Here is a 25,837-nt window from a genome sequence, read left to right on the forward strand (position 1 = left end):
GTTCACATGTAGGACTGATCACCTACTGAGTCACCACCTGCCCTTAACAGACGCACTCTACTACTTCAGGCTTGCCTCAGCAGGCCGCTGTTGCTGCATCCTGTGCTGGGGTCTTTGGTTTGTAGTTGTGTGTTTTGGCGTTCCCAGCACTGAGCTGTGCATCAGCACCAGCTAACAGGACTGACTTTTGCAGAGACAATTGTAGTTGCATGCTTGTCAACTGCCGGGGGCCTGATACTGCATTTATATGCTCTCCAAAGTGCTAACATAAAGACTCAGCCCAACTGTGCTGTGACAAGGGCGAAACTGTGAGCTAGCTGTCCTCTTGAAATGCTGCTTGCTGAGTTCAGCATCCTCTTCACACTCAAGGGTCTGTGTCTGTCCCTTGTCACTGATCACAGTAAAACAAAAATACAAGTACTGTACATTCTGCATTGAATAAATTGCCTACATTGTACTGCTTTTATTATTTGTTATTGGACATCCACATGGCCCCATGATTATGCTGCCATACTAATCAACTCGTTGTGCTGTCATAATATGTAGTGGGGGTACCTACTTCTCTAGCTACCCTGACTCCTACTACAGAACCTGAAAGGAGGAATTATTTCTTTTGGTAACATGATGTTTATCTCGTAGACAGTCTATTAAATATGTAATGTCTAACAAGTTCATTCCAGAAATTTTGTAATTTTATTAAAATGATTGAAATCTAACTTTATTTTTCATTATTTAGTCATCAGTATCCTGAATGTAAAAATTCAATATGGTTTGTCTAAATTAACTACAGAATTAGTTGATCTTCTGTCTTCAACATGTAAACATAATTAGTGTGTGATTTTTAAAAGGTCATATTTCACTACAAATAATATTTTCTTTCCTGTATTGAAAAATGATGTAATGATACTTACGAAAAGATGATATGACATAAATGAAGGAAGGATTAGCAGTTCTACAAGTGTTTCAATCACTACAAAACAGACCTAACCTCTCATACAAGGAGCTGGAACTCATACAAGGAGCTGGAACTCATACAAGGAGCTGGAAGTTATAAAGAAAGATAAGTAACCTTTTTATCATTTGTAATTATGTCTTCCCAGTTGTAATTATATTTTGCAATATTGGTGTAAAATTAACCAAAAATACAGTTACATTGATTAATGTTCAACTTTACCATTATTTTATGAGAGAAGACAATATAATACAATTTGTTTCCCATCTTGGATTATTGTAATTGGGCTTGCTTGTTTGGAAACAGTTATATTACAGCCATAAAGTTTATTAGAAGAAACATGATGTGCTGGATATGTGTTCCTGTGTACAAGACACTCACGGGCATCACATATGAACATTTGAGAGGGCATCATTCAAATTTTTTTCTGGCCATCCAGCTTTCAGTTTTCCATTATTTTTGTAAATTGCATAATGCAAATTCTGGGATGATTGCTTTGAAAAGGACATTACTGAATTCCTTCCTCAATCTGAGTTTGGGCTCTGTCTCTAATGACATCAATGAAGGAAGGATTAGCAGTTCTACAAGTGTTTCAATCACTAGAAAACAGACCTGACCTCTCATATAAGGAGCTCAGCATCATGTATGTGGTCATTTGTTTTTTATGTCATTAATTTTTGTAAGTACATTTAAATTGATTTTAGTCTGGTTACGGCACCTGATGATGTTCAGCTTGTTTATTTGTGAGTGTTGAATAAAATCTGTAGTCTGTATGTAGCAATAATTATTTCTGTAGTATCTACAAATTCTGTAATTATGGTTTGGATTGTATTATACATGTTTCATTATTTAATGTCACTGATCATTGTGTTCAGGAAAAAAATAATAAAATGAATGCTGAATAACCTAGTAAGCCAAAGATTTCACTATAAGCAGCAGTGTTTGCTGTGAAAGTTTCTGTGATGTAATGAAGAGATAAAGATGGTAGTGAGATACCTTATAAAAGAGTAAAAAGTAAATGGGCATTGATGTGAAGGACAGGTGATGAAATAAAAATCAGGGTGTGAGTTATTACAATAATTACATCTGTTCAGACACATTTACAACATGTTTATCTCTTGCAGTTACAATTGTGACTGGGAAGAAGTTAAATCAAATGTAAATGGATAGATAAAAAAATCTACTCACCAAGCTGCACCAGGGGACACACACACAAAAGGATTTCAGTTGTATAAGCTTTCGGAGCCAGTGGCTTCTATTTCTGACAGAAGAGTTGAAAGGGAAGGAAGAGGGGTGAATGAAAAGGGCTAGAGAGGTTTAGGGAATGGGGTACAGCTTAGAAAAGTCACCCAGAACCCCAGATCAGGGGAGACTTACTGGACAGGATGAGAAGGAAAGACTGATTGTCAGGGACTGCACAGGACGAGATTTGAAAACCTGTGAGCTTAAAGGTGGAATACAGGGTAGTATGCATTTCACAGGCCGCTCTCTCTTTTATAGTATATGTTTTGCCAGTTACAGGGCTGGAATAGGTGGTGGTTGGAGGGTGCATTGGCAAGTCTTGCTGTGGGGACGGTCACGGGGGTAGGAGCAAGAGGGTAGGGAGATGGGTTCAGAAGCAGTATAAGTGATACAACAGGGAAGTTTCTTGATTTGTATCTTTTTAACATTGTTGGTTGAGAAGATGTCTGAAAATAATCAGAATGGCAGTGGTATGAAAAGGATAGATTACCACTTCCCGTGTAGTGGAGATGTTGAGTCACAGATAGGTACAACAAAAGGACTGCAAAACATGAACTTTTGTCCAAAAGGCCTTCTTCTGGACAACACACACACATTCTTGTAGGCACAACTCATGCACATGTGACCACTGTCTCTGGCCACTGAATCCAGCCTTAGAAGAGAGGACAGAAGTAGAAAAGGTGAAGGGACTACTCAGATGTGCTGCTGAGATTCAAGCCATGTTAGGGTGAGGAGTAGGTGCAGGGATGGGGATAGGAAGCTGGAGGAGAGGTACTAGTGAAGTTTGAGGCCAGTAGAGTTACGGGAACAAAAGATATGTTGAAGAGAGAGTTCCCACCTGCACAATTAAGAAAATCTGGCGTTTGTGGGAAAGAATCCAGATGGCAAGCACTGTGAAGCATGTGTTAAAGTTGAACACGTCATGTTGGATGACATGCTTAGCAACTGGGTGATACATCAGTCTCATGGTCTCAGCTTGTTGGGGCCATTATTGTGGACAGACAGCTTGTTAGTTGTCATGTCCATGCAAAAAGCGACAACAGCTGTTAAGCATGCCGGCCAACATGATGGTGCTGGTTCTGACGACTTCTTCACAACTTGTACCATCTGGATTCTTCTCACCAACATCAGCTTTCTGAATTGTGCAGGGGTGAACTCTTTGCAATATAGCCTTCATCCCCATAACTCCCCTGGACTAACATTTCCTAATCCATGTTCTCTACCTGTCTATTGCCTTCCCTGCTGTCACTACAGTACTACACACACCTTCTATTCTGCCAAAACACTTGCATAATCCTTTCCTCTCCTCTACGTCTCTCCTCCACCTCCCTACCCAATGCCTCTTCTGTACCCCAACTGCCCATTCCAGCAAAGATTGCTGTTAACCTTAGATGCAGTCACAGTCAGGTCTTTGGATCTGGATTCGATAGTGGCCAGATACAAACACCATATCTTTTTTTTTAGAATTAAAAATATCACTCATTATAGATGGATGCTGACTCAATTTTTTGGGCTAGTAAGAGGGAAGTTGTGGTACACAAAACAGACACCAAACATTTTTGGTATGTTCCTTATTACAGCTAATAGTGTATGTAGTATAACTTTCAAAGTTATGTGCAAATAGTGTGTGCATTTTGTGCAGTGACTGAGAGTAAGAAATAAATGACCAGTGTAGCACTGATCTTTTACATTATTAAATAACTTCTGTGCAAAACGGTATTGTATGGTAGGGACAAACCGAATAGGGTGGCATTGTTTTAAATAGACTGGCTTTTTATTCAGGATGGAATAGATGGTAAGTAGTTTATATTTTCTGGGGATTTCACTACAAGGCTATCTCATGTTTAGCTTAGCTAACATTTGTACAGCATTTTTATGTCGACTGAAAAACTGGACTGCTGGTGCTGGTGCCCCACTCCAGACCTCAATGCATACTGAAGAAACAGTCCAGGACAACTTAGACACATTGTAGCAAATACATTTTGTAGTGATTTTCTTACAAGTGTGACATATACGCTCTTTTCATGACAGGTGTACGTCCACAATGGTGTCCAAAACTTTGTTTGTTTATGTACCCAAATGGCAGTGGAGGTGCAGATAGAGAGTCAAAATCCAGTAGGCCAACAACAATTTGTAATTCTGCTATCTATGATGGTGTTTCTAGTACAATCTAAAAGTCGTGTGCTGACCTGATGTTACTGCCCTTAAACAATCTTTGCACTCAATCAGTGACTTGGGGCATATTACCTAACATGCTAAAATATTTTGCAGTAACATTCATCTACAAAATTTGAGATTAGCAAACGTTCTCTATTTACATATGCATATCCCTCTTTCCAGTCTTTAAAAAAGACTGTGATAAAGTGGGTTATGATAGGTTACTGACTCATTTAACTGAGCAGAACTTGTTAACTGCTTCCCACTTCGGCTTTCAGAATGTATTTTCCATAGACAAAGCAATATAAGACCTCCCAAATGAAGTGCTAGCAGAGGAACAAGAAATATTTTCCCATTGGTATTTTTTGTGACCTTGCGAAAGCTTTTAGTTATGTGGATCACAAAATTTTATTTGATAAGCTAAGGTGTTATGACATTTGTCGTACCTTCATAACAGAAAGCAGAGGGCAGATTAACAGCCTATGTTCAGAGCATGAAACTAACCGCAGAATGGAGAAACACAATGTGCAGGATCTCATAAAGATAGGCACTGAGCCCAGTCATGTCTCTAATGTACATAAATGACCTTCTAACAAACTTTAAGTGCAGTTCCAAATTTGAGTCGTATTCAGCATGATTACAACTAGCAGCTTCCATGCTTACAAAAATAAATACAGTTTGACCGAATGCTATACGGCAGTACAAAACCTACAAGTTTAACAGAGTGAGTGGTATATGGTGTAACTGAAAACATAGTTGTTTATTTTGCCAAAGTAAATAACTCCTCTAAAATAATTAATAATGAGATTGTGATTATGGTGTATGGGTAAAACCTTCATAAACAGCAAACTAACTGTGGCCAGATCTGTTGCTTGCTTTGGTATGCATACATCTTTTCATTTCTCTAATGCCATCAGTAATTGCAATATTCATATCACCATACAGTTGGAAGTTGAGTGATTCAGTTTCCCCTATGATGTCTCACAAGGATACCATAGTTTATGGATTTTGCTTATTTCCCAAAATAATGCACTATGAGGGTAGAATTTAATACTGCACCAGCAACTGACAAGTTACTCTTAGAGGTGACTGTTTTTAGTTAAGTAGATATTAATGTGATAATAGACAATTGGTATGACCATGATGAACGAATGGCAACAGGATAAGACTTGTGTTAGGCTGTAGTAACATAGGAAGAATACTGTGTAACAGAATAATAAACAATGTAAATCAATATGTTTGGAAAGAACATGCAGGAATGAAGTTAAGACATCAGAGCAGAAATTTAATTATTTCTTATTTATATTTCTAGATAATTTTGCGCTCAGTTTCTCCTTAAGATGGATGGGAGCAAACCCTAATAACAGTGGGGACTGGCCAATGACTAACACCTGATACCGGAATATAATGCATAGGGAAGAGGAAACTGTTACCTAATTAATTTTGTTGACCTGTTGAAGAGAATCATATTGTGTATTAGATTGCATACTTTCATCTTAAAAATCCTCAGAAATTCAAAAGTAAGTTGAAGGGATATTTCACTATTCACTCCTTGTGTGAAATTCCTCAACATCTGAATTATTGAGCTATAAATTTTTTTTATGTTTTAGAGTTAGAGAAATATCATCCTTTTTCTCTAACTGCGAACTGTTGATAAGTGCAAGTATACCTACAAGTAGGAGAAGAGCTTCTATCTCAACCTGCTGAAACAGGAACAAGAGAGACTATCACACAAATTTACAGCTGTATGTGTTTTTAGGGTTTAAAAAATCCTCAGCAGGGGAGAGAGTAAGTCAAGGAACAGTAAAAGCAGGTACATGCACAGCTGCCAAGCGAAAGAAAAACCTAAATGGGCTAGGAGAAACACTGAGTTCAGGAAGTGATTCTTTACTGATATTGGTCTCATAGCTAAGAATTCTGAAGTACTATTTATTAAAAGAAGTTTTGATTTGATATGTAAAACATGCTGGTTCAAAGGTGGCAGAAAACCATGTACAAAGATTCAATATTTACTGAAGAACTGATGACTGAAACTGATGTATATGGTTTCAGTACACCATCATTCCAGCAACAGCTATTGACTGGGAACATGGTTTCCTCATTTTCTTATTTGAACAATGTTTAATAGTGCTACAGATTATTTTTATGCCTGGAATGTTTTATTTTTTGTGTATAGTTCATGTGTTTACTTGTTTTTCATAATGATGTGGAAGATTCCACAGCAGTTATAGCAGTGAAGTTTTGACTTTTGTTTTTTACTTTGTCCTCTGAATAGGTTGAGCTTTCCCTTTGTAGTGAAGATGAACGTAATCCTACCTGTTATCCATCCCAGTTCCCTGCTTTCATTTACTTCTGCCCTCAAGAGAAGTAATACTGAAGGGGTATGGTTAATTGTTTCATCAGCACTGTTTACTTGTAAAACTCTTCCAAGTGTTGTAACCACATTTCTCTAAACACTATGACCAAGTAATTGTTATTAGTTATGTTTCTGTTATACACTATTTTTGTCTTATGATTTGAACATAACTGTTTGTTATGTACAATTGTACTGTGGCATTATTTGGGACTGAAAATCTCCTTTGTGGGAATGAACATGGATTCCGCAAGTAGCAATTTTCACCCATGAGATACAAAGGACTGTCGATAATGGCATGTTGGTTGATATTGTATTGTTTGACTTTTGAAATGCATTAAGTACATTTCCCCTACTGTTCTTAGTGAAAAAATATTGGCTTATTGAATACTGTACCAGCTTTGGAGTGGATTAAGGAATACCTAGTAGAATAGAAAAGGCATGTTGTTCTTAATAACATGGAATCATCATATGTAAAATTAGCTTCAGGAAAGCCTCAAAGAAGTGTTAGAGGACCATCAGTGTTCATGATATACGGTAGGAGTCTCGCTATTCCGAACTAATTGGGACTGAATACTGTTTGTTTGTTGGGAATTCAGAATTGGTGGATTTCACAAACAATATCAATGAATAGACTTGTGAAGGCATAAATTAAGTGTGGGGGCATCTGCTAGTGAACTTCTATGACTCATAGTGCAGATGCCCTACCTATCCTTCTCTTCCTGCATTCCAAACACATTATTGCAAATTTATTCATAAGCTTCATTCCATGAGTGTTGAGTTACTTTACCGAGTCACTGTGCCTTTCTTAGTTATATTTATTGTCCTTAAAGTCAACTGTTAAACATTAAACATGGAAAGTAAATGAAGTCATTCTTTGTGTACTTTAAAACAAACACTTAAAGTGTTAAAAAGACTGGACAAAGGAGAAAGTGCTAAAAAATTATCACTCGAATATGGTGTTGGAAATGCAGCAATTAATGACAGGAAAAAGAGTTTGCGTAAAAATTGAGCAGTTTTGTTCTGCTTCAAGTGAAATAACTCTTGAAAAGTGGCAAAACGACTGTGTCTTCATATGAAAAACTTAACAAGGCCTTATTGTTGTGGTATAGTCCAGAAATAAAGAAATGAATGCCTATTTCTGGTCCTTTGGTAAAAGAAAATGCTGTCTTAGCTTGCAGAAACACCTCGGCAATAAATAGACTTCAGCTGATGGTAATAGACAAATTGGCAAAACCAGGTGCATCCAAAAACGTTAACAGCAGCTCATTTCCTCTGTATTATAACAATCAAAAAAATGCTTGGATGGAGCATCACGTGTTGAAGGAATGCTTCAAGCACTAATTTGTCCCCAAAGTGACTGCATTCAGTATAGAAAATGGATTGCCTAATCGTGCTCTGCTGTTTGCTCTGCTGTTTATAGATAATGCTCTGTCTCGCCCAGAAGAAATGAAAATTGTTTGTGGAGATGTCAGACCAGTGTTTCTGCCACCAGATATAACTTCAATTCTTCAGAATATGGACCAGGGTGTGTTACAGGCTGTTAAACAAAAGCAGAGAAAAGTGCTGCTTCTCGCCTTACTTGAAGAGGATGAAAATGAAACCACAGTCCTGCAAAAACTTAAGAAAATTAAAATAAAAGATGTGATTTAGTGGCTGGCTGAAATGTGGGATCATACCACTAAAGGCGCATTACAAATATGGAAAAATCTCTGTCCTACATTGGAATTAATGGAAATAAAGCAGTGAAAGACTGTGACCTTCTTCCATTAGTCAAGAAAATCACAGGCTTTGAAGACATAGAAGAAAGCTGTGTTGAGGAGTTGACTGCTGTTCACGACTATGGCCACCAGGACTAAAGAGACGAAGACGTCGTGAAATAGTGCAGGGTCCATCGCTCAGATTGACTTGGAGGAGGTGAACTCTGAAACAGAACTCATGTCACACACAGACGTGACAAATGCTCTGGATCTCAGTTTGCGTTACTTTAAACAGTATGCTTCAACACCAGATGATGATATGTTCATGTGGCAGTGGTGGTACATAGTGTCCTGAAGTTGATTCAGTGTCCTTCGTCAGAAAAAAAAGACTGACTTTATTTCTGAAGTATGTGTCAAGTGGTTATTTTTTGTGTTTAGCTATTATTAAAAAATGAGTGTACAGAATTGTGTAAATGGGCAGACATGTATTATATATACTGTACTGTAAGTAACCAGCTTTCATTCCTGTATGGTTTCAGGCATTTTTATCAAGCTTAGGCTCTATGTATGTATCTTTTTGATTTCTTTGTATAATAATAAATGTATGTTTTTACATGAATGTCTTTTTAATTTCTCCTGCCATTTTTTAGTTTAAAAAGTCAATTTTTTTCTGGACTCTGTTCAGTCTAAGTGGATTTTTGTGGGGCTCTACTGTATATGAATACATACTATGATGGATGATATCAGAAGCTGTTTGCTGTTGAGACTGTTGTTTATAAGAAAGATGCAGGGCCAGAAAACTGCAATGAAATGCAGAAAGACATGCACAGGATTGATACTTGATGCTGAAGCTGGCAGTTGACAGTCAACATAAATAACATTAATATATTGTGTGTAAATCTCTTAAAGTGTCACCATATACCACTTAACAAGGTCTTCTATATATTTCAACATTTTGATCCCAGCGCCCTCACATGTAGAGGCCAAGCAAAATAAGGATAAAGTACTCATGAGCTAGGAATTAACATGCTTGGTACTACCATGTAGTGTGAGGTGATCATAGAGACTCCACTGTATGGCGTTATGAATGATTGTTTGTTGGAGCAAGAAAGATCCAAGAGCTGAAAGTGATAAAGCAGATTCTCTACACTGAGACTAAATAAGCTTATAAAGTATTACAACTAAAAATATTTGTAATATTTTGCATGATAGTAACTAAAAGACAATTAAAAATGTTAATATCTTCACTCAGCCATGGCACCAATCCCAGCACGAATACCCATGTTTGCAAGTACACCTGTGAGGTTGCACTTGTTTCAATAGCTTTGAAATACAAAAAATGAAGAATAGCAACATATTGCTAACAAGATGATCAAAGAAGGCAGAGAGCAACAATGACATCACCAGCAAAAATAAGTGGTGAATTAAAAATCAGTATCCGGAAGACAGCTCCAGATCCATCAGAACATGAAGTGCTGTTTTTGTTGGTTGAGTATACATCAGTGATAGTCACAGGATTGGGAGTCTGCAAGAAGGAACAAAAACGTTTCTTTATTTGTCTCCTAACCACCACAAAATCCCCACATTAGTGTTGATAGAGGGGGTAAAAATATAAAAATTGCACCAATAAAATTCGTCTCATACAGCAGTGGAACACTGAAGATCTCCGTATACATGTAAATTAAACAAGACTCTGAACATAGGAAAGACTCTTACACTTATGTCTGCAAGAAACTCATTTGCATCTGTGCGCTGAGGAGTTAAAACTTGCACAGGAAGAGTGCCATCAATAGGAAGGCATTGGTTCCATGGCCATCTATGCAATATGGCACAGTGGTTAAGACACTGCACTCACAATCGAGAGGACTGGAGTCCAAGTACCCAACTGATCATCCATATTTACGTTTTCTGTGATTCTCAAAACTGTTTATGGTAAATGCTAGGAATACTTCTTTCTCTAGTCCAAGCATCTGCTCCATCTCTAATCCCTTTGTCATCAACTGGGCATTCTTTGATATTTTCCATTAGTAAGGAATTTACAAGTAATTGCAGCAGTAATGCGTGTGACAATGAAGGGTGTAATGTTCTCTCTTTACCTATCTGCTAATGGTTGGCTATACTGTGAGGCTCTCTAGAATCGTAATACATGGCTCCTCAACCCATTCCTCTGCAGGAAGTTTCATGGACGTTATGTGCTTTGAAGCTTCACCATCATTTGCCCCTCGGATTAAATTATTGAGAGCATCATGCTAGTGAGAAGATCTGTGCCTTCTGAATATCAGACAGAACAAGCACTTCAGCACTGCTATATGCTGTTCTCCACCTTTGCTCCCTCAATATGCTCTCCTGTCCTCACTGACACTGCTCAGTGGCAGGTGGTCAACAGTGAAAAGTGCTGCTTTACTATTAGGATGCACATGGTGCATGTGGGCTACATTTGCAGCTGCAGACACACTACTATTATGAGGCTGTTTGCAGAGATTCCAGGTAATGGTGCAAGATGCCCACATGATAGTCTAATGAGGGATAGTATTCTCTAGACTGCTAGAGGAGACATTGGCCAGACCATTGTGAAATATTTGCTTAAGTTACTGCTACCAGTAGTCTTCCATTGCCACCAAGCAGTCACTGAGAGGAGTGCTTACACCACTAGCTGCACCAACATTGAAGTTTACAACTGTTGTATCTCAATGTGGGTGCTGGATTTGTCATTGTATGTGAAACGTGACTCATCACCAGGTCACAACAGAATCTTTTGCAGTATATTGTGACACCTCAATGAAAACTCTAAGCAAATACTGCTTAATTTGTTAATTTTCTAATATATGCCTGAGTAGTTGCCATATAGTTGCACTTTCGAGCTGTGAGGTAAAGACCTTGGAGGAATTGGTCAACCACTGATTTGTCTTGAACTTAGTTCCTTTCAGAGTAAATTTGATACATATGATTCCACTGCTAACCTGATCCTGATGGCTATATAACATGAAATAATTTTGTGTGTTCTGCTTTGTGCTGCTACAGGTAATGATACTTAAAGATTTGTGTAAATTGTGACAACCTGCTCATAGGAAAAGGCTTTAATTTTCCTTGTCAGCTGCATTCATCAAACATCATCAGGTCACATGTAGTCCTTTGTAACAGAGATGTAGATTAAGACCTGTGGCTATCACTATAACCTAAAATAATTAAGATTCTTTCTTTACATTTCAATCCTAGTAAGTGCCTGAGATTTTTCTGTGTGCTCTGTCACACATCAAAACAGTTTCATTAATGTGTAGTTCCTTATTACTCTCATGACATAATATCATTTTATTGTAATAATGAAAAAACTGAGCTGAAGTGAGCCAACTACATGTTGTATATGTACACAAGCAATCAACCAGCTTTACCGATATTCAAATGCTGCATCAAATCACAATAGATAGCTAGACAATGTCATTTATGAGGAGAAGTAAACAGTAAAAAGTTATTATTTGACACAGGTCTTATGACTGAATCTAATGCATTGATCTATATGCTCTCGTAACCTAACCTAAACTAGTCATGTGGACAGCATGGAAGTGTAACTCCTAATCTGTGTGATATTGTAGGAAATGCAAAATTACAAGAAAACTAAATACAAATGTGTTTAATTATTTCTGTGAATAAACATTGTGAGCAGTAACATTGTGAACATCTGGGGATTATATAACATAGTAAACTGGATAGAGACATTTCTGTAATGATTTTCTGCTGTGCTCTCCATCAGACTTTATGCTGTACAATGAAAACAATCAATTATTTATAGAATTATTTAATTGGATAGATAAAAAATCTATAGGCCAAGCGGTGGCAGAACACACACAAAAAAGACAGTTGTGATTGGTAAGCTATTGGAGTCAGTGGCTCCTTCTTCAGGCAGAAGGGTTGAAGGGGAAGAAAGAAGAGTGAAGGAAAAGGAACCACTTGTCAGGGGAGACTAACCATACGGGATGAGAAGGAAAGACTGATTGTTGGGGACTGCATCAGACGAGGTTTGAAAATCGGAGAGCTTAAAGATGGAAGACAGGGTAATATGCAAGACAGAGATTACTATTAAAACATCATGCACAAGTTAATAAGACTGATGTTGGGGGGTCGGTGTGTCGAACCTGGAACTCCAGATGGCAGAGCAGAAGCCAGGACCCACTGTACCATATTTTGTCAGGAGGCCAAGCAAGTTCAAGAGCGTAGAGTGACACAGTGGTATTCGGCAGCATTTCTTTATTCAGCTAATTAATAGTATTCAATGGGTGCAGCGTAGTGTCGATGTGCTGCCGACAGCACTGTCCCCTGAGTCCAGCCGGGTCCGCAACTCCTGGTATGTCGGCTCTGCTGCTGCTGTCATCTAGGCTGTTCAGCTGGAAGTTGGCCATGCTCTCCCGGATCGCCGCCCGCCGAAGTGTCGCGTCTTGCAACATGCTGTTGCCCTTGATTCCGGACACTGCTACAGTCCCTGGTCCTCACCACCCTCCGGCCTGTTTGGCCTGCTCTGCCCGACCGTGGGATGTACTGGTCACCCTTGGCCCTCAGGCCGCCGCTGCTCCCAGGACAGGACTGGACTTGAACCCGCGCACCTGGATGCGGTGCCGCAACTTGCTGCTAGTGGTGCTTGTCAGATGGCAACACCCATCACTGTGCCTGGCACTGCTGCTGTACCTGCCGCAGTGTACCCCTCACCCGGACCCTGGTTCACCAGGTGGGAAGCAAATGTGGCCCAAAGACTGGAGTGGAACTGAGCCCCTTCTGGACCCACTGCAGACCACTGTCACTGCCCTCTTTCAGGCAGACAGTGTGATCTCCAAGTTCCACCCCATTGTTGTATCCCCAGAGGCAGAATATAACTTGAACGAGTACATAGAAACAAATTACAAGTTTATGTATAATACTAATAACATTGCTGCCGGACTGGCCCCTATAAGCGTAGTCCAGCATAGGTCCGTCCCGATACTTGACTGACCTGGCACATGCTGTCAAGCTAAAATTGCTTGTCTATTTATATTGGTTTCTCCCTTCCTTGTGATGCAGTGTCAGGGACAGACATAAACTATGGCAGGGATAAAATAAATGGTTCAAATTGCTCTAAGCACTATGGGACTTAACATCTGAGGTCATCAGTCCCCTAGAACTTAGAACTACGTAAACCTAACTAACCTATGGACATCACACACATCCATGACCGAGGCAGCATTCGAACTTGCGACCATAGCAGCAGTGCAGTTCCAGAGTGAAGCGACTAGAACCGCTCAGCCACAACGGCCGGCTGTGGCAGGGATTAATTCCCACATGTCAGTCATTTGCAAATCGCCACTCCTGGCTCTGGCCTAGTGCCCCCCCCCCCCCCCCCATACATCTTACCACACTCTGCCAGCGGCCCCAGATTTCATCGCGCAGCTGCGCCTTCATTGAATTTTGATAAAATTTTCCTTTCCCTCAACTAGGACTGACACTAATGCAGCACACCTCCCTCCTTTCAACAAGATTCATCCCGAATTGAGATAAAACAGATGTGGCCTGTGGCTGCGTAAACATACCTTGTTCACAAAACTTACGTTCTACAGACTAAAAGCAACGAGAACATGAAAACATTAACTCTACACCTATATATTGTTTACACTGGTTTTCCATGCCATAGGCAACTGATGTGTTGGCACCTCCTCTACTGCTGCACATTTGCACATTCTCCACAAAGCTATGCTCAAGGAAAATAGAAAAATGGCACACCTCTGGCTGAAATGCTCACTGTCATTATCCTGTTACTCTGATGCTGTAGTAGTGTTCGATTGTGTTCCAATACTTTATTGACTATTATAGATCCTTCCTGTGCATCAATAAAGGAATGCAAAGTTTCCAAAAACTCTGGTTTTAACGTGGAGTTCAAATATGTCAGATTCTGCACTGGTAATATCTCCAGAACTCCCTCTGGATAAAACAATGTTCCCTGTGACAAAGTTATAGCTGTTTTACCCATACGTGATGCTGGAAGATGGAAATCCTCCCCCACAATGCCACAAACTGTACCATTTATAATTATTCCACTCTCCCACAGTTGCAACCTCCTTATTTTATCAGCTCTCTGATTGGTGTAACAAGTGACCATCACCGATATTGACGTATAACCAATGCCTCCCTACCATCTGGAGGTAGGAATGTGTCGATAACACCTCTTTCTCACAATCTGAGCCATTCATAATCCCCAGGAACAATCCAACTTTGCACCTGAAAAAACTGGTCGATTAGGGCAAATCATCATTCGTCTCTGTGAAGAAAAGGAATGAAACATGCCCGTACCACCCATTTCCACTACAAGTTACTACAACATCAAACGACATCCTCAAATATTCCCATAGTTCACCCTCCCCTATTGAATTCTATGAACAAAAAAAAGAAAGTCTTCCCCATACAATGACAAAACTAAAACAACAAACAAGAAAAATGCAACTATTATCGGACCACCAAAATGCGCAAGAAATAGAGAGAGAGAGAAACACACACACACACACACACACACACACACACACACACACACACACACACAAAAATTATCCCTTGATACAAAACACAAAATGTAAACATGCCGTACAGTATTACAAATGCAATAGTTTACTCCCTCTGTGACTGTAATACATACAGAACATTATGCGTCAGCTGTTGTTCTTCTGCCGATACCTTCTTCCTCCGATTGCTTACACCCATTGACTTACCCTGTACTGTGGTAAAGGTCCCAACTGCTTATTCGCTTCTTCCTGCCTCTCTAATGCTTATGTATTGGCCTTCTGTACCCTCTTCCAGACTTCCTGTATTGTTCGTGCAAATTCCCTCACTCCGTCCCCTTTAGCTCCCGATTTCAGTCATAGAACGTCAAATGGTGATAGCATCTTTCTTCCATAGAATACCTTGAATGGTGACATTCTGACTCTCAAATATATTTTAGTGTTATAACTCAATTCTACGTATAGAAGATAAACGCCCCAGTTATCATGGTTTCCATTCACATAATAACTTAGCATTTTCAAAATTGTCCTATTTACTTGCTCCATTCTCCGATTCACCTGTGCATAAAATGGACTGGTCTGTAATTTTTTAATTCTTAATAAATGCACAACTGTAACATTAATTGGGACGTGAAGTTCGTTCCCTGATCCATAATTATGGTATCAGGCACCCCAAACTTCAGTAACCAGTTATTGACTAAAGCTTGTGCTACCATTCTTGCCTGTTGGTCTGGTATTGTGACCATGGCTAGATACTGCAAAAAGTGATCAATTATAGTTAAAATGTAATGATTTCCTGCCGGTGTTGTGTTGTATGGCCCACAAATATCTAGCCCGATAAACTCGAATGGTTTCGAAGCCTCTGGTGACCATTGCAATGGAATTCTTGTACGCGTCACATTTGTTCACTATGCACACGGCACACAATTTGCTACATATTGTTCCACATTCATTCTCCTAGTGCACCACCAGAATCGTTCTGCTACTAGTCTTCCCGTTGCTTGATGACCACTATGCCCCAAGAGCACATGATCATGGGTCTTCTTTAAGGCTTCCACTCTCAAACTCTTTTGTACCACTACCCGTGGTCTGCACCTGGTAACTCTACACAACAAATTTCGCTCCACAATGAAATGTCGTTGAATTCTAAAAGTCTGGCACTCCTCATCCTCTGCTTGTCCCCTTTCTCATTCCATGACACTCTTAGCCATTACTTCTAATGCATTTAATTTGTGACTTAATGCATCTACATTCCCGTGTTTCTTCCCTGGCTTATGAATTACTTCAAAGTCAAACTCACTTAATTTTAGAGCCCACCGTGTTAATCAAGTAGAAGGATCCTTGATTCCCAGTAACCATCAATGCTGCTTGATCCATCACGACCTTAAACTTCCTACCATAAAGGTAACAACAAAAATACGTTACTCCATATATTACAACCAACACCTCGTTTTCCCTTGTGGAATAATTCCGCTCTGCCCTATTTAACTGTCTAGAAGCATACGCCACCAGATGCTCCTGTCCATTCACCATTTGCCCCAAAACACATCCTACTGCGCCATTTGAAGCATCATATGATAAGATGAAGTTTTCTTCAAAATTCAGAAACACGAACACTGGACCAGAAGATAATCTCATCTTTAATTCATCAAGAGCTTCCTGACATTCCTCCATCCATTGAAATTTAACCGTTTTCTTTAAAAGCTTTGTTATTTTAGCAAAATCTTTTACAAATTTTCGATAATATGAACATAACCCAATATGTGATTCTAATTGCTTCGCTGTATGTAGTGTTGGAAAATTTTGAACTGCCTCTGTTAATCGAGGATCAGTTTGAACCCCTTGTTCACTGATTACATTACCTATATATTTGACCTGTGTCTGCACAAAATTACATTTTTCTAAAGTTAATGTTAATCGTGCTGACTGCAATCTTCTAAAGACTTCTCTTAAATGCGATACATGTTCTGGTATATCCTTTGAAAATACTATAATGCCATCTAGGTAAACCATGCATGTCTTTGGTTTCAATCCCCTTAAAATTCCATGTAATAATCGCTGAAAAGTTGACGGCGCATTCTTCAACCCAAACAGCATATGTATAGACTGATAGTGTCCCCCAGGAACAGTAAAATCTGTCTTTGCCATATCCTCTAGCGCTACTTCCAACTGATGGTACCCACTCTGTAAAACCATCGTCGTGAAATACTTACACTGTCCCAGATTGTCCAATGTGTCCCTGATATTCGGATTCGGATATGTCTCCAAACTGGTTTTCGCATTCAGAAACCTGTAATCACAACAAAGCCTATGTTTCCTTGTACCATCCACTGACTTCTTGGGTACAAGAACTACATTGTTTGAATATGGACTATCTCCTATGATCTATGATTCCATCCTGTAGTTGTTGTTCTATAAACTCCTCTAGTAGCAGTTGTATATGACGTGCTATTCTATGTGGATTCCTAAACACTGGTGTATTGTCCTCCGTTGATGTGTGATGCTTCGTTATCGGTGTTGCCAGTAACCTACCCTCCATTCCGAATAAATCGCTAAATGTCAATAATAATTCCTCCAACGTGACCTACCACACTTCCCTGGGACACTCCACATGATAACCTCACCTCCGATGAACACTCACCACCGAGAACAACATGCTGGGTTCTATTACTTAAGAAGTCTTTGAGCCACTCACATGTTTGGGAACCAATCCCATATGCTCGTACCTTAGTTAGGAGTCTGCAGTGGGGCACCGAGTCAAACGCTTTCCAGAAGTCAAGGAATATGGCATCCGTCTGATAAGCTTGTAAACTGCTGTGGGCTGAGTTTCCCAGATGTGATGTGCATTTACGATAATGTGCTGCATGCCTGCAATGTGTTAATATTGTACCATTCATTATGTTGTGTCTAGGAATCCTGCATCTTCGGTTCGCTAGACAAGCAAACAACTCTTATTAATGAGTTTTATTACAACTAATCAAATACAATACTTTGGCAATTACATAGATGTTTTATAAGCAAAGGGCGACATACAAAATAATCAGTCTCTGCAGTGGCTACTGATCTCTAACTGATATAAGTCTGTCGTGAACTGCTATTGAAGTGGCTAATGTTACAGCTGCTGCTGAGTTGCTAATGTTGACGCTGGCCTGCCACTAGTTGGGCACGTTGCTTATGTCTTCTTTTTTATTTATTTAAATAATTAATGGAAAATCTTATATAAAGATGTGAAACAAATACTAACAAAGAGATAGAGGGGCTGGCCAGTACTTACCGCTCAGTACAGCCGATAGATACACAAAAAACAACCATGCCTCCATCCTTGCTACCCTCCCTGTTTTCCTTTCCCTGTTGCTTCATAGCCTGGGTTGTGAGTAACTAAATCCACTTTCGTTTCTTCCCTTTCTTTCCCCTCTCTCCTCCCTGATGAAGGAACATTTATTCCGAAAACTAGGAACTTAAATTTTCGGTTGTTTTTTGTGTATCTATCGGCTGTACTGAGCTGAAGTAAGTACTGGCCAGCCCCTCTATCTCTTTGTTTTTCATTTATTTATTTATTTATTGTTCCATGGGACCACATTATGGAAAAGTCTCCATGGTCATGGAACAAGTCAATACATTAAATTATAACACGATTGTAGAAACAGATAAAATGAAATATAAGAAACAAACATATTCAGTTGTAGATTGTACAAACAGATAAAATGAAATATAAGAAACATATTCAGGCGACAAGTCGTTAGTTTAAATAAAGAAAATCAAGAATGTAACACTGGAATTTGCTTAATTTTTTAGCTCTTCCAGGAGCTCCTCGACAGAATAGAAGGAGTGAGCTATGAGAAAACTCTTTAGTTTAGACTTAAAAGTGCTTGGGCTACTGCTAAGATTTCTGGGTTCTTGTGGTAGCTTATGGATGCAGCAGAATACTGCACTCCTTTCTGCACAAGAGTCAAGGAAGTGCATTCCACATGCAGATTTGATTTCTGCCTAGTATTAACTGAGTGAAAGCTGCTGACTCTTGGGAATAAGCTAATATTGCTAACAACAAACTACATTAAAGAAAATATATACTGTGAGGGCAATGTCAAAATTCCCAGACTATTGAATAGGGGTCGACAAGAGGTTTTCTAACTTACACCTCACATAGCTCGAACAGCCCATTGTTGAGCCAAAAATACCCTTTTTGAATCAGAAGAATTACCCCAAAAAATAATACCATATGACATAAGCGTATGAAAATATGCGAAGTAGACTACATTTCGTGTTGAAATGTCACTTATTTCAGCTACTGTTCTAATGGTAAATAAAGCGGCATTTAGTTTCTGAACAAGATCATGAACATGGGCTTTCTACAACAGCTTACTATCTATCCGAACGCCTAGGAACTTGAACTGTTCCGTCTCGCTTATAATATGCCCATTCTGTCTTCACCTAGGGGCCACTGCTGTTGTGTTGCCAGCTGGGATGGGAGGTTGGTCAGCATGCAATTGGCTGACTCCTTCTCACCCCGTTCTCTTGCATGTCATTCCCGACTCTTCCATGTCGTTCCCGACTGTCGTGCCGGTTCTGATTGTATGCTGTAATACATTATGTTAAGCAAATGTATTCTGAATTGTGTATTTGTCATCCTGCACAGTACACAACAAAATGATGTTAATGGTCTAAGGTCATTGTACTCAGTAATGGTGTGAAAGCTGAAATAGAGATTGTACCAAGGAAATATATCAGAAATATACAGTCAAATGGAGGGTGTATTCTCTCACAAAAAAGGTTATGTTTGCTGTGACACAGGCTTACTACTAGTTTAGAGTCTAAATTCAACCATAGCAGATATAGCTCAGATGATAGCTGAAGAGCAAGCTGTTTAAAAGATAATTTGACTAAGATTCAGATACACAATTTCAGATAAGCAAAAAAGAACATGTAGCTCTAGAAATAGACATTTATGGTTGCAAATTACATTAAATTGGGATCCCTACCAGCTCAAACCAAGATTAGAAACATACCTCATTATCTATTTTCCAGCATTGAAAATTCCTATTAACTACATGCAATTTACTATATAGTGGTCATTGTAAAGCTTTATGGCAAGTAATTGTGAAATCTAAACTCACTTGTGTTGTTGTAAGTGATGGCAACTTGATAACTATTTGCTTTGAAAAGTGCAAATGTAACTATTTTAAGCTGCTAATAGAAGATAAACATTGACTATTTTCTATAAGTGAAGGAGCCTCTTTCTTGTTAATTTACTGAACCGTACTTAGCTGGCAGAAGCAGAAATAACATTAAGTAACATAATGATAATTATATTAGCCTTTGTTAATGTATATCTTGAGCCTCTTTCTTGTTAATTTACTGAACCGTACTTAGCTGGCAGAAGCAGAAATAACATTAAGTAACATAATGATAATTATATTAGCCTTTGTTAATGTATATCTTGACTTGTACATGTTCCTGAAAGTTCTCCTTGTTGATGGGATTTACAGAATACAATGAGTACCATTGCTGTAACTTTTCAGTCTCTCATTGTTATAAAATTTTGATTATTTTTTCATTTCTGTTTTTTTTTTAATTTCTCATTTTCCACATATATAGTAATCATAATAAAATATGGGATAACCAATGCGTATAGCTGTAGCTGATATTGGAGTAATTTCAGTTCTGAAAGTAGTAATAGTGTCTTTATACTGTTCACTGCAACTCACTCTGCTATTTTAACAGTACCAGCCTTTACTGACACTGCTGGTACCATTCTATAGTCATTCCACTTCATTACCGTGGTCACAGAAAACATTATTAGAAAATTTACCTTCAAACTGTTTACTTTGCTGAATGAGAAAACATAGCATCCTATGACTCTAATATCTTGTCACAATTGGAATCGATTACATTATACTTATACCTGAGTGAAGTAATTTGTAGAGATATGGAATGGAACAATGACAGAAGCTTTGTTGTAGGTGAAGCACCACTTTTCTCTGTGCCTCAGTCAGGGCAGGCAGGTGACATTGCAGAAGGATTCAGTACTACATTCTGCCTTCTGTCATCTAGATATCATTTGAGCCACATCCGTACTTTACCATATAAGCCATAGTGCTCATCCTTCGTAAGTAGAATTTTGTGATATACACAGTCAGATGCTTTACAGATCACAAGGATTCTAAGTGGTGACATTTTATTGTTTAAGGATTTGAGGAGTTTGTTGACAAAAGAAAAAATGGCATATTTAGTTGAAATATTCTTTTGGAACCCAAACTTATTTTTATTATGGATGTTATGTTTATTAAGATGATCCATGATTCGCTTGAGCATAATTAGAAAAACTTTTTAGCAATGAAATTGGCTGGTGGTTGGAAACCTCAGCTTTATTACATTTTATGAACTGTGGCTTAACAATTGTCTATTTGAGTATATTAGGGACAGTACCTTGACTTATGTACCCATTCAAAAACAAATTTGCAGCAGTGCTTGAATACTTTCACAGGTGTATTATCCATACCAGTGGAATTTTTATTTTTCATTTTGCTTCTTACCTTCTCAGTCTCATCAGTTGTAATATAGGGTATATGCATGTGACTAATTTTGTCCTGCACTGCTTTTTGAAGAAGGCCATGACTTCAACCATAGATCTTTTACAACTATTTTGATTTCTTCTGTCAAAACATGATCGTTGAATATACTGGCAACTATATCACCTTCATCTACCATCCTTCTATTATGACACACTCTGATACTGCCTGTATCATGTGAAAATTTTCCTGTCTTCCTTTTGACCATCTTCCAAATAGCATTTGTTTTATTATTTGAGCTGTCAGTTTCAGATTTAATAAACATGCTCATGGATTTATAATTACATTCTATAGGATAACACAGTATAGTTTCTAGTGCTCCCTATCCTGAAGTTTATTAGAATTTCTATGTGAAACAGGAAGCATTCTCTTTGTTTTACATGATGTTTTGATTGCCTCAGTGAACCATTGTCTCCTGTAATCATTCCGGTTAGTACTTTTTAAAATAGGAAACACAATTTCAAAAAGGGCAACAAATTCGTTAAGGAATAGGTTAAATTTGTCATTGAAAGTTTTAGCCTTGTGTACTGTGTCCCATTCTAACTGCTGCAGATGTCTGCTAAAGGTTTCCAGATTCTCACTGTTGATTTGTCTGAAAGATCTATCAATAAAACTACTGTTAATAGCAGGACTTACATCATGCATTTTTAACAGCTGCCCACCATGGCCAGAAATTCCATTCAAGATTTGTGTTATACATATGTTATAAATTCTGTTATTGTCCACAAAAATTATGTCAATTAGACTTGTGCAGTTCTTTGTCTCTCCTGTGAGAATTATTTCTTTGGTTTTTGAAAACAGGCAAATTAAAAGTGATTCTATTTGCCTGAGGAATATACTAAGCTTTCCTGAGGGAGCTCTACAAACAGTAATGATACAAACAGGCAGAGTATTAAAATGGAGTTCAATGCAACAAGCCTCAAAATGTTGATGAACACAACAATATTTTATGCCTGTAGACTTTTTGCCTATATTATTTTTAACATACATAATAACTTTTTCTTAGACCCATTATACTCTGGTGAAAAATACAAAGTTTATCATTTCCTAAACTCTTTGTTCTGATGTCACTGTTTCGTTATAAATTGTAATTAGAGGTTATAGGGAGTGTACCTACAGGTTTCTGACTTAATTTAGTGTAGGAACTGAGGTCGGGTACTAAAAATACTGCAGAGCTGTGCTTTATCTGGTTCTTGTGCTTCTTCTGCTTGCCTCTGTTTCTGCTGATGATGGTGAAGAAACATCAGCTGGTAAAGGGTCTTGCACTGGTAAAGATTGCGGGGAAACTAACACTGATAAAAGGTCCTGAGCCACTGATAGAAGTACCACTCAGGGTCATTATTATGAAGTTATGTTCCTCAGTTTTCAAATATTTGTGTTTAGAGGTTCATCATCTGTCCACAGACGAAATTTCAACAGTTTGTGAGACAAAATGGTGAACAAATGAAATGTTTTATTTATTAGGGAGTTTGGAGAACTGCAGTGTCTATGCCAAATAATCGTTGTTGTTGTTGTTGTCTTCAGTCCTGAGACTGGTTTGATGCAGCTCTCCATGCTACTCTATCCTGTGCAAGCTGCTTCATCTCCCAGTACCTACTGCAACCTACATCCTTCTGAATCTGCTTAGTGTACTCATCTCTCGGTCTCCCTCTACGATTTTTACCCTCCACGCTGCCCTCCAATGCTAAATTTGTGATCCCTTGATGCCTCAAAACATGTCCTACCAACCGATCCCTTCTTCTAGTCAAGTTGTGCCACAAACTTCTCTTCTCCCCAATCCTATTCAATACCTCCTCATTAGTTACGTGATCTATCCACCTTATCTTCAGTATTCTTCTGTAACACCACATTTCGAAAGCTTCTATTCTCTTCTTGTCCAAACTAGTTATCGTCCATGTTTCACTTCCATGCATGGCTACACTCCAAACAAATACTTTCAGAAACGACTTCCTGATACATAAATCTATATTCGATGTTAACAAATTTCTCTTCTTCAGAAACGCTTTCCTTGCCATTGCCAGTCTACATTTTATATCCTCTCTACTTCGACCATCATCAGTTATTTTACTTCCTAAATAGCAAAACTCCTTTACTACTTTAGGTGTCTCATTTCCTAATCTAATTCCCTTAGCATCACCCGATTTAATTTGACTACATTCCATTATCCTCGTTTTGCTTTTGTTAATGTTCACCTTATATCCTCCTTTCAAGACACTGTCCATTCCGTTCAACTGCTCTTCCAAATCCTTTGCCGTCTCTGACAGAATTACAATGTCATCGGCGAACCTCAAAGTTTTTACTTCGTCTCCATGAATTTTAATACCTACTCCAAATTTTTCTTTTGTTTCCTTTACTGCTTGCTCAATATACAGATTGAATAACATCGGGGAGAGGCTACAACCCTGTCTCACTCCTTTCCCAACCACTGCTTCCCTTTCATGCCCCTCGACTCTTATTACTGCCATCTGGTTTCTGTACAAATTATAAATAGCCTTTCGCTCCCTGTATTTTACCCCTGCCACCTTTAGAATTTGAAAGAGAGTATTCCAGTCAACATTGTCAAAAGCTTTCTCTAAGTCTACAAATGCTAGAAACGTAGGTTTGCCTTTTCTTAATCTTTCTTCTAAGATAAGTCGTAAGGTCAGTATTGCCTCACGTGTTCCAACATTTCGACGGAATCCAAACTGATCCTCCCCGAGGTCTGCATCTACCAGTTTTTCCATTCGTCTGTAAAGAATTCGCGTTAGTATTTTGCAGCCGTGGCTTATTAAACTGATAGTTCGGTAATTTTCACATCTGTCAGCACCTGCTTTCTTTGGGATTGGAATTATTATATTCTTCTTGAAGTCTGAGGGTATTTCGCCTGTCTCATACATCTTGCTCACCAGCTGGTAGAGTTTTGTCATGACTGGCTCTCCCAAGGCCGTCAGTAGTTCTAATGGAATGTTGTCTACTCCGGGGGCCTTGTTTCGACTCAGGTCTTTCAGTGCCCAGTCTAACTCTTCACGCAGTATCGTATCTCCCATTTCGTCTTCATCTACATCCTCTTCTATTTCCATAATATTGTCCTCAAGTACATCGCCCTTGTATAAGCCTTCTATATACTCCTTCCACCTTTCTGCCTTCCCTTCTTTGCTTAGAACTGGGCTGCCATCTGAGCTCTTGATATTCATACACATGGTTCTCTTCTCTCCAAAGGTCTCTTTAATTTTCCTGTAGGCAGTATCTATCTTACCCCTAGTGAGATAAGCTTCTACATCCTTACATTTGTCCTCTAGCCATCCCTGTTTAGCCATTTTGCACTTCCTGTCGATCTCATTTTTTATACGTTTGTATTCCTTTTTGCCTGCTTCATTTACTGCATTTTTATATTTTCTCCTTTCATCAATTAAATTCAATATTTCTTCTGTTACCCAAGGATTTCTAGCAGCCCTCGTCTTTGTACCTACTTTATCCTCTGCTGGCTTCACTACTACATCCCTCAGAGCTACCCATTCTTCTTCTACTGTATTTCTTTCCCCTATTCCTGTCAATTGTTCCCTTATGCTCTCTCTGAAACTCTGTACAACCTCTGGTTCTTTCAGTTTATCGTATCTTAAATAAATGTCTAATTTGTAAAACATGTTGAGTGATATTTTTTGTTCCAACCTATACTTGACCATTGAATTTATAACAAAGTGAAAGGAAGAGAATTGCTCAGCATAAATTTAGAAACACTGAGAAAAACCTTATATGAGAAACTAGTGCAGAAATGTTACTATTCAGTAGAAGAATTCATTCTGATTCTGATGCTTTATTTGCCATTGACCACATGCAGTGAAATAGGCATTACAATTATGTCAAGATACATAAGAAGTTACTCGCATTCGGGAGGACGACGGTTCAATCCCGTCTCTGGCCATCCTGATTTAGGTTTTCCGTGATTTCCCTAAATCATTTCAGGAAAATGCCGGTATGGTTCCTTTGAAAGGGCACGGCCGATTTCCTTCCCAATCCTTCCCTAACCCGAGCTTGCGCTCCGTCTCTAATGACCTCGTTGTCGACGGGACGTTAAACACTAACCACCACCACACATAAGAAGTTACTACATTAGTTAGTGTTTACATTACAAGTACAAATTATTTATGCTACATTAGTCAGTTGTACAGTTTTGCAATAATAGACTTAAAACTCACTTCTATGTTACAAGTATCCAAGAGTTCTGTAAGACGGTTGTATGGATTGTCTGTTAACCATTTGTGCAGTTTACTTTTAAAATTATTGAAAGGTGTATTGAGTGCAGTATGTGGTAATTTGTTAAATAATTTCAAACAGTTCACATTCTGTGAGTTGCCTGTTTTTGACTAGGAATG

The sequence above is a fragment of the Schistocerca gregaria genome, chromosome 8 (assembly GCF_023897955.1).
Source record: "Schistocerca gregaria isolate iqSchGreg1 chromosome 8, iqSchGreg1.2, whole genome shotgun sequence".
Lineage (NCBI taxonomy): Eukaryota > Metazoa > Arthropoda > Insecta > Orthoptera > Acrididae > Schistocerca > Schistocerca gregaria.